A 9982-nucleotide genomic window follows, 5' to 3' on the forward strand; every position below is an offset into this window, starting at 1 on the left:
TAGTTCTTTGTGTATAACATCGGTTAATTATAAATAACCGATGTTCATATTCAAATATTCACATCGGTTATTGATAATTAACCGATGTTAATGTACATTAGTTAACATCGGTTTTCTACAGATAACCGATGTTAAATTACAAACGCTGACATCGGTTATACACAAAAAACCGATGTTAATATACAAACGTTAACATCGGTTTTCTATTATAACCGATGTTGGTTATGATATTAACATCGGTTTTTGTTAATAACCGATGTTGTTTTCAAATATTTTTTTTATATATACTTTCTGTTTTTACAGTAAACCCAAAATTGTACCTGTCAAATGCAATTTCAGAAGGCCCAATTCACAGCAAATAAACATTTTATTCTGCTTTCAAGCAGTTTTAATGATAATAAACATCAAATAATTGATTTATATATTATAAAGAACTATCAACAAATGAATTGAATGTTCATGTTACATAGAAAATGTAAAAAATGTAAAAAATGTTAAAAAATGTCCCTAAATCTTAGGCCTGATCTCTAATTCGGAGATAAAACTGTGTCCACTGGATCCGCAATGCTTTTAATCTCTCAGGCTCCAATGGTCTAGGGTCGTTAAAATACTGCATGATTAAATAAATCATATTAAGTTAATAATGTAATACAAATTATAAATAAATCGATTTTCTTTGAAATAAACTTACCGCTTCCCAATTATTTGTAAAAGTTCCTAAAATGATGGTAGACATCCAGTGCATGACATAGTAGCTGCACTCAGTAGTTCCTTTTTGTCTATTACACTAAATACATAATGAAATTTGGATATGAATTAAACAACTAGTGTACAGACACATAATGAAATATATATAAGTAGAAGTTTTATGTAAATGACGTACCTTGACGACAATCCACCTAGCAGGAGCCTTTGATTCAAGGCTGTGGAGCATCATCAAGACCCTTGATAGCACTGTTCCATATGAGTAACAATTAAAAACTGGTGTTGTACGTTGAGGTATTACAATGCAAATGTATTGAAAACAACACTAACCTATTAATAATCCCCTTAAGGTAGTTGTTTGGCCTGTTATGCAATGAACAAAACCAGACAACTAAGTGTTCCTTAGGTAGGATGACCACCATCTGCCAGTGTCCGCTGCAGTGGAACCTAAAATGGGTTAGTACATTAGTAAACATTAATTAAATTTTGTTATTTTGTGACTTACCCATTTAGGTAGGCTCTAAGATACACATTGCGTTGTGAACTCTGCATCCAACTCTTTATGTAACTTTCAAATTCAAACTGCGATTGCCCAGACCTCTGAATGGACTGAGGCTCGAGGAATGCATAGATATCAAAATTCCCCGCTCGCATACATGTTTCAGTGAGATGCCTGTTTATGTTAAGTCAAAGTTAAATATTTATGAATTGAAAGCCATAACTTAGGTAACGTTGTCGGAGAAGAAGAAGCTGACGACGTTCATGCAAATCGAAATGATCATGATGAAGGAGAATTGATTAACATCGGCTAATGTAATTTTCTGCAGAGACAGAGGTCACCAAACCTAGTAAGTGACAACTACATTTTTCTCTTATTGAGGCATCGGTTTTTTGTTTCAATTTGCCTCCTTAGGACTTCATCCAGCTCATGTTTGTCGCCGGTTTCATCATCCACCACCCTTTTCTTCTCTGGCTTCTCACGTTCATTGTTGTTAAACCCATATTTATGCCTTCTTCCCTTCATGTCTTGTTTGATCACAACTTTAGCTGAACCTCCCATATTCAGCATAATTTAATCTCCTGTCTTATTGTCCAATGCCAAATTTTGATGGCCTGTATCTCTTTTGTTCGTATGTTCTACTGCTTCAGCTTCATAATGCATAGAGCAATCAGAATTTTCGAGTCATCACCAAAGGCTTATGCATCAGCGTTCACACTCTCCACCCTCTTTGGTTTATGCTTCTGTGTTTTCTTCCATGCTTCCTCCTTATAATTCTCAGATTTATTGGAGGTCCCACTAGAAGGATCAGCACCAATCCGTGCCTGTTCCTCCTCTACCAGCTCAATATCTTTCCTTTCACCTTTGCTTTTGAAAACTACACTGTAATTTACAAAACAAAAGTTGAAAGGAAAGATATTGACCTGATAGACGAGGAAGAAGCATAGATTAGTGGTGATCGTGCTAGTGCAACCTTGAATAAAGCTGAGATTTATAACGAGGAGGCACGGAAGAAAACACAAAAGCATAAACCAAAGAGGGTGGAGAGTGTCAATGCTGATGCAGAAGCCTTTGGTGATCACTCGGAAATTCTGATTGCTCTATGCATTGTGAAGCTGAAGCAGTAGAACATACGAATAAAAAAGATACAGGCCATCAAAATTTGGCATTGGAAAATAAGACAGGAGATTCAACTATGCTGAAGATGGGAGATTCAGCTAAAGTTGTGATAAAACAAGACATGAAGGGAAGAGAGCATAAATATAGGTTTAACAACAATGAACGTGAGAAGCCAGAGAAGAAAAGGGTGGTGGATGATGAAACCGGCGACAAACATGAGCTGGATGAAGTCCTAAGGAGGCAAATTGAAACAAAAAACCGATGCCTCAATAAGAGAAAAATGTAGTTGTCACTTACTAGGTTTGGTGACCTCTGTCTCTGCAGAAAATTACATTAGCCGATGTTAATCAATTCTCCTTCATCATGATCATTTCGATTTGCATGAACGTCGTCAGCTTCTTCTTCTCCGACAACGTTACCAGTGATTTGAGCGGTCAAAGGACTAACATAGGTGTCCATGTATGAATCATCATCTTCTACATTAACACCAACTGTTTTGCCCTGCAGAACCACGCACCACCTTTCATCACAAGGGTCTTGCGCGTAAAATACTTGTCTAGCTTGTTCTGCCATGATGAAAGGGTCATTGTGGTAACCAAGTTTCTTTAGATCTACCAGGGTAAATCCTATATCATCGGTGCGCACACCGGTGTTGCTGTCAACCCATTTACATTTGAAAACACATACTGTAAATTTCACATAATTAAGCTCCCAAATTTCATCAATGAACCCAAAGTAAGGGATGGAAGCTACACAGGGATTGGCGTCATTGACACTTGCAAAGTGTTGAGATTCAGCCCTTAGGGTGACCCCGCTGTTCTGCATTGTACTTTTGTCATCTTGTGCTTTTGTGTAAAATGAATACCTGTTTATGTCGTATCCTTGCCAGGTTATAACATTTCTTTTAGGCCCATCTGCTAGTTTTCTTAATGTTTCTGAAGCATTCTCATCTGCAAAGATTGTATCTTTAAACCAATCACAGAAAGTTTTGTTATGCTTTTTCAACGCCCAATTCTTTGACATTTTCGGATTATTCTGTTTGACTAAAGCTTCATGCTTAACTATGTATGGCAAAACTTCATTACTGTTGTTCAAGACATACAAGTGAGCTTGTAACAAATCTTCTACACTTGGAGTGATCACCTGCAGTCCTCTTGAACCCTTACCACCCACTCTGTCATCATGCCGACACTCAGGAAGCCCGACAGCTTTAGCCTTCTCTAAGTATTCTGAACAAAATTCAATGGCTTCTTCTGCAATGTACCTCTCAACAATAGATGCTTTCGGACGATATAGATTCTTTGTATACCCTTTTAAGATCTTCATGTATCGCTCAACCGGGTACATCCACCGTAGATAAACAGGACCACAGCATTTGATTTCTCTGACCAGATGCACAATCAAGTGAATCATGATGTCAAAGAAAGCAGGGGGAAAATACATCTCCAACTGGCACAGTATAATTGCGGCCTCATTTTCCAACTCATCAAACATTACTGGATCAATCACTTTGCTACATATAGCATGGAAGAAAAAGCATAGGCGAGTTATGGTGAACCTGACTTTGTTTGGCTAGATGTCTTGTATAGCCACGGCTAACAATTGTTGCATGAGCACGTGACAATCGTGAGACTTTAACCCTACAAGCTTAAGCTCCTTCAACTGCACAAGGCTCTTAATATTTGAAGAGTATCCTTGTGGAACCTTCACCTGACGAAGACACTGACAAAAACTTATCTTCTCCTTCTTGGACAAAGTATGGCAGGCTGGGGGCAAGTAAATTTTCTTCCCATCAGACCTTGGATGCAACTGTGCTCTTATACCCATATCAGCTAGATCTTGACGGGTATTCAAGCCATCCTTCGTCTTGCCTTGAATGTTAAGGAGCGTCCCAATAACACTGTCACAAACATTTTTCTCCACATGCATAACATCAATACAATGTCTAACGTCAAGATCACACCAGTACGGAAGATCAAAGAAAATGGACCTCTTCTTCCATATGCAACTCTGACTTTTATCCTTCTTTTGGGTCTTCCCAAATACAGTGTTCATGTGTTGAACCCGCTGATATACCTGCTCACCAGTCAACGGTATGGGCGCAATATCATGCTCTTGACTTCCATTAAAAGCTTTTCTCAGTCGTCTGTAAGGATGATTGGGTGTTAGAAAGCGGCGATGCCTACTATAGACTGTTTTTCTCCCATGTTTCAGTTGTATGTAACTTGTATTTTCTTCACAGATGGGGCATGCATGATGACCCTTAACACTGTAACCGCTGAGATTTCCATATGCTTGAAAGTCATTAATGGTACAAAAAAGCATTGCACGCATTTCAAACGTCTCCTTGCGAAACGCATCAAACACTACAACCCCCTCGTCCCACAACTTTCTCAGATCTTCAACCAACGGACTTAGATAAACGTCAGTGTCATTTCCTGGCTGTCTTGGGCCCGATATCATCATACACAACATCATGTATTTTCGCTTTATGCACAACCAAGGAGGCAAATTGTAAATTACTAGCAGAACTGGGCATGAACTGTGTTGAGTGCTTAAGGTGCCATATGGATTCATTCCATAACTGGCTAGTCCAAGTCTAAGATTTCTTGGCTCATTCCCGAAATCCGGATACAAACCATCAATCTTCTTCCATTGGGAGCAATCAGCCGGATGACGGACCATTCCATCAGAAATCCTTCCATTTGCATGCCATGTAAGGTCTTTTGCGTCGTCCTCGTTAGCAAACAGACGCTTAAACCTTGGAATGATTGGAAGATACCACAAAACCTTCGCTGGGGGGCCCTTGTTGGAGTTTTCATCAGAATTGCTTTCCTCTTCATCCTTCACTTTGTACCGTGAAGTCCCACAGATAGGGCATTTGGACATTTCTTGGAATTCATGCCTGTAGAGCATGCAATCATTGGGGCAAGCATGAATCTTCTGATACTCTATACCCATCGGACACAATATCTTTTTTGCCTTATAGTAACTTTTTGGTAGCGTGGTGTCCTCTGGAAGCAGATTGTGCACTACCTGAAGCAGTGAGGTGAAACTTTTGTCACTCCATCCATACCTGGCCTTCACATTAACCAGACTTAACACAGCAAACAACAGGGTTAAGGAATTCTTGCAGCCTACATACAAAGGCTTCTTTGAATCACTCTGCAATCCTTCATACACAGGGGCGTGTGCTTGTTGAAAACACTCTTGTCCAAGGTCACGAATCATGTCTTCCAAGCGATCTCCCATTTCTACATCAAACGGTTCAGATTGGGACCCAGTATGCATGTCAGTCACTTCACCATGCCATATCCACGTCGTGTAATTCTTCTTCATCCCATCACACAATAGATGGTCCCGTATGTCGTAAAGTAGTTGTCGTCTTCCATTCAAACAGTTGATGCAAGGACAATAATATTTTCCTTCTTCATTCGGTCGACCTCTTTCTGAAGCAAATTGCAAGAACTGTTCAACGCCATCCTCATATTCTGGGATCATGCGACTTGCATTCATCCAACTTCGATCCATCTAAGCAATTCCATGCATGAAAATCTCACTTTTTTATTTATAGGTGTGGCCCTATCCCATTTAGGAAAACTGTCTTTTATGTTAGCTTCAATAGTCAAGGCTACCATTATTTACAAAAATTTGACTAAATTTCGGCAGCATTTCGCATTGGTCTCCAAGTACACGACATGACATCGGTCAAATGAATTTCCCGATAATCAAGTATGCACTCGGAGAACAACTTGAAATGCATTGAACTGAAATTTAATCAAATTAATGAAAATAATAATAACCTTCACGAATGAATCTAACATAAAAATATCAGTCTCCCCAAACTGTCCAAACGGACAATTCAAGACTAAATACAATGACTAATGCAAACTGTCCGCAAGAGTCATTGCATTCAGTCTCAAACGGGAATCTAAGGTTCACTCAGCATGAACAACAGTTGTTTATATAGCAAATTACACTAATCAAATACAAGAACATACAAAAGGTAAAATTCAATTACAGGCAAATATAGACATCAACAGTTGTTTATGTATCTAATTTAAAATGCTGGGTTTGAAGGGTGCTTATGCTTTATTATTGTCGTTGGGTATATGTCTGTGTGTGTGTGTGACTGTTTGTGGTTGTGTGTGTGTGTGTGTGTGTGTGTGTTTGTGTGTGTGTGTCTCTGTTTGTGGTTGGACCTGTGTGTGTGTGTGTGCGTTTATGGTTTTGTGTGTGTGTGTGTGTGGCTGTGTGTGTGTGTGTGTGTGTGTGTGTGTGTGTGTGTGTGTGTGTGTGTGTGTGTGTGTGTGTATGGTTATGTATGTGTATGTGTCTGTGGCTGTGTGTGTGTGTGTGTGTGTGTGGTTATGTATGTGTATGTGTTTGTGGGTCTGTGTGTGTGTGTGGCTGTGTATGGGTCTGTGGGTGTGTGTGTGTGTGTGTCTGGGTGTGTGTGGCTGTGTGTGTGTGGGTCTGTGGCTGTGTGTGTGTGGGGGTCTGTGGGTGTGTGTGTGTGTGTGTGGTTATGTATGTGTATGTGTCTGTGGCTGTGTGTGTGTGTGTGTGTGGTTATGTATGTGTATGTGTCTGTGGGTGTGTGCCTGTGTGTGTGGCTGTATGTGTGTGTGTTTGTGTGGGTCTATGGGTGTGTGTGTGTGTGTGGTTGTTTGTGGTTGTGTGCGTGTGTGTGTGTGTGTGTGTGTGTGTGTGTGTGTGGTTGTGCGTGTGGCGGTGTGTGTGTGTGTCTTATTTTTGTAATTAGGATTTCTTAATTATCTGCTAATTAGGATTTCTTAATTATCATTTCTTGTTTTTATTAGATTAGGATTTCTTAATTTTTCTGCTATTTTTTCTTGTCTTATTTCTTTATTATTATTATTATTTAGCCCCAATGCCTGGATAGGACTAGTAAGCAAGGCAAAGCAAAGAATGTGACTAACTGAGGGAGGCAGAATAGAATTGGAAAGGGGGGGGGAGAGACAAACAACAAAACCCTCAGAGAGATGGTTGAATATTCTAAGGTGCTAATAGCTGAACAATATAGAGTAGGATCAGAAACATATTATGCACCCTGTCTTGGGAGTTTTTTTTTTATCTCCAAACCTACTTTGGATAATGTTTCAACTATTAAGGCTATTCTCAGAAGCTTTGAGTTGGTTTCTGGCCTTAGAATTAATTTTGCTAAGAGCCAATTTGGTGCAATTGGCCAATCTGAGGAGTGGTGTACTCTTGCAGCAGATATCTTGAATTGTGGTCCTCTGCAGTTCCCATTTATATACCTAGGGATGCCTATAGGCGTTAATCCTAGAAGGAAGGTGGTGTGGGAGCCTCTAATCAGAAAATTAGAGGCCAAACTGAACAAATGGAACCAGAGAAGTCTATCTATGGCTGGCAGAATTACTTTAATTAATGTTGTCTTGACAGCTTTGCCTTTGTTCTATATGTCCTTTTTTAGGGCCCCTACAGCAATCATTAAGAGGCTCACTGCTATTCAAAGACAATTTCTTTGGGGTGGAAACTTAGAAGGAAAAAAGATAGCTTGGGTTGCTTGGAATCAAGTGTGTGCTTCTAAAGAAAATGGAGGGTTGGGTGTCAAAGATATCAAGGCTTTTAATAGAGCTCTCCTTATCAAGTGGAAGTGGTTGATGTTTCAGCAGCAAGATCATCTATGGAGCAGAATTCTTACTTCAAAATACAGGGGTTGGAGAGGCTTGGAAGAGGGACCTCCTAAGCAGATTTTTTTCCTCTTGGTGGCCTGATTTAAGATCTGTTACTCAGCACAGCAGCATGGCTGCTGTCAATAAGCATTTTCGCTGGAATTTGGGCAGTGGTGATCAAATCCTTTTTTGGGAAGACTCTTGGGTGGGAGAAGGAATTGCTCTTAAAGATAAATATCCAGATTTATATCAGGTAACATCCCAAAAATTAAAGACAGTGGCAAGCATGGGAATCTTTGGAGAACATGGTTGGGAGTGACAATTTTCTTGGAGAAGATGTCTTTTTGACAGCGAACTGGGGGGTGTTTCAGCTTTTATTGACCAAACTGCAGTAATAAACACTAATGCAGCTTTAGGGGATTCTTGGGTGTGGGGAGCTGAGCCAAGTGGGATTTTTTCTACAAACTCTGCTTATAATTGTATCAAAGCTGACCAGTTACCTTCCCAGCCTATTACTGGCTTTCGTCAGCTATGGGAAATCAAAATCCCCCCTACAGCCCTAGCTTTTGCTTGGAGACTTCTCTGGGATAGGCTTCCATCTAAGGAAAACCTTATTAGGAGGCAGATTGTCCTTCAAAATGACCTCTGCCCCTTCTGCCAAAGTCAAGTTGAATCTGCATCCCACCTTTTTTCTCTTGTCATAAAATAATGCCTTTGTGGTGGGAATTTTATTCCTGGGTCAAGGAAGTTAGAGCTCTGCACAGCAATCCTATGGAGAACTTTCTTCAGCACTGCTCCTTGGCTGCCTCGAGGAACTCCAATAGAAGGAGGAAGGTCTGGTGGATAGTAGCTACAAGATCCATTTGGAACCTCAGAAATGACATGATTTTTAATAATCAGCCTTTCGTCATTTCCAAGACTGATTTCAATTGACTGATCAATTGTTGAATTAAAATAGGAGAGTTCCCTGTAAAAATAATATCATCAAAGTAGACCAAAATATTGTGCAGTAACAATGATTGCTATAATTATTAATAGTGTTTCTAATATTGTCACTTGCAGTTTATTCAGCATATTTGTGGTGCTTCTGCAGGGTTGCAGGGAAAAAGATGGCAGTGGTGGTGGTTTGCTCTTACTTACTCGATTTGGAAGCATAGGAACAACATTATTTTCTCCAATACGACATTATTTTCCCTACGCTGTATCAAATCTCTAACCAATAACAGCAACCTATCATCCTCTTGGGAAGTCATAAGGAGGAACAGTGGGAATTGAACTTTAAATTGAGGGGAAACTTATTTGATAATGAAGCTACAATGGCTGCTGAATTCCTAGAGGAAACAGTAGGGCTAGCAGTACAGCAACAAGGAGCAGACTGATGGGTTTGGAAGCAAGACTCAAGTGGAATCTATTCGACCAGAATTGCATATAAGTTTCTGCTGGGGGAAATAAGGGGGGAATCAGAGGATGGGACTTTCTCGCATCTGTGGAGACTTAAAATACCACCTAAGGCAAAGGTATTTACATGGAGGCTCATCAAAGACCGTTTACCAACGAACATGAATTTAAGAGGAAGACAAGTGGAGATAGCTGATCCATTGTGCCCATTCTACAACAATTTGGATGAAGATGCAGTGCACCTTTTCTTCAACTGCAGCAAGGTACTTCCCTTATAGTGGGAGACAGTCTCATGGGTCAAATCAGTGGGTGCTTTCCCAAAAGAACCGAAAGACCACTTCATGCATCATAGCAGATCGAATGCTACACGAACAAGGCTTTTTGTATCACTAGAGGGTAGATTTTTATTGAGGCTTTAGCATATGTATTAGCCATAATATGGTTCCTAATTAAACTGTATTAGTTTTTTCTAAGGAACCATATGTATGGGATCCTATCTATGTACAAAGTACCTCTGGTACTTCATCACTATTTACATAATGAAATATTTATATATTTTTGCCGATAAAAAAAAAACCATGCAGATGATAGCAACACACTA

Source organism: Glycine soja, chromosome 4, assembly GCF_004193775.1.
Source record: "Glycine soja cultivar W05 chromosome 4, ASM419377v2, whole genome shotgun sequence".
In the NCBI taxonomy this organism is placed as follows: domain Eukaryota; kingdom Viridiplantae; phylum Streptophyta; class Magnoliopsida; order Fabales; family Fabaceae; genus Glycine; species Glycine soja.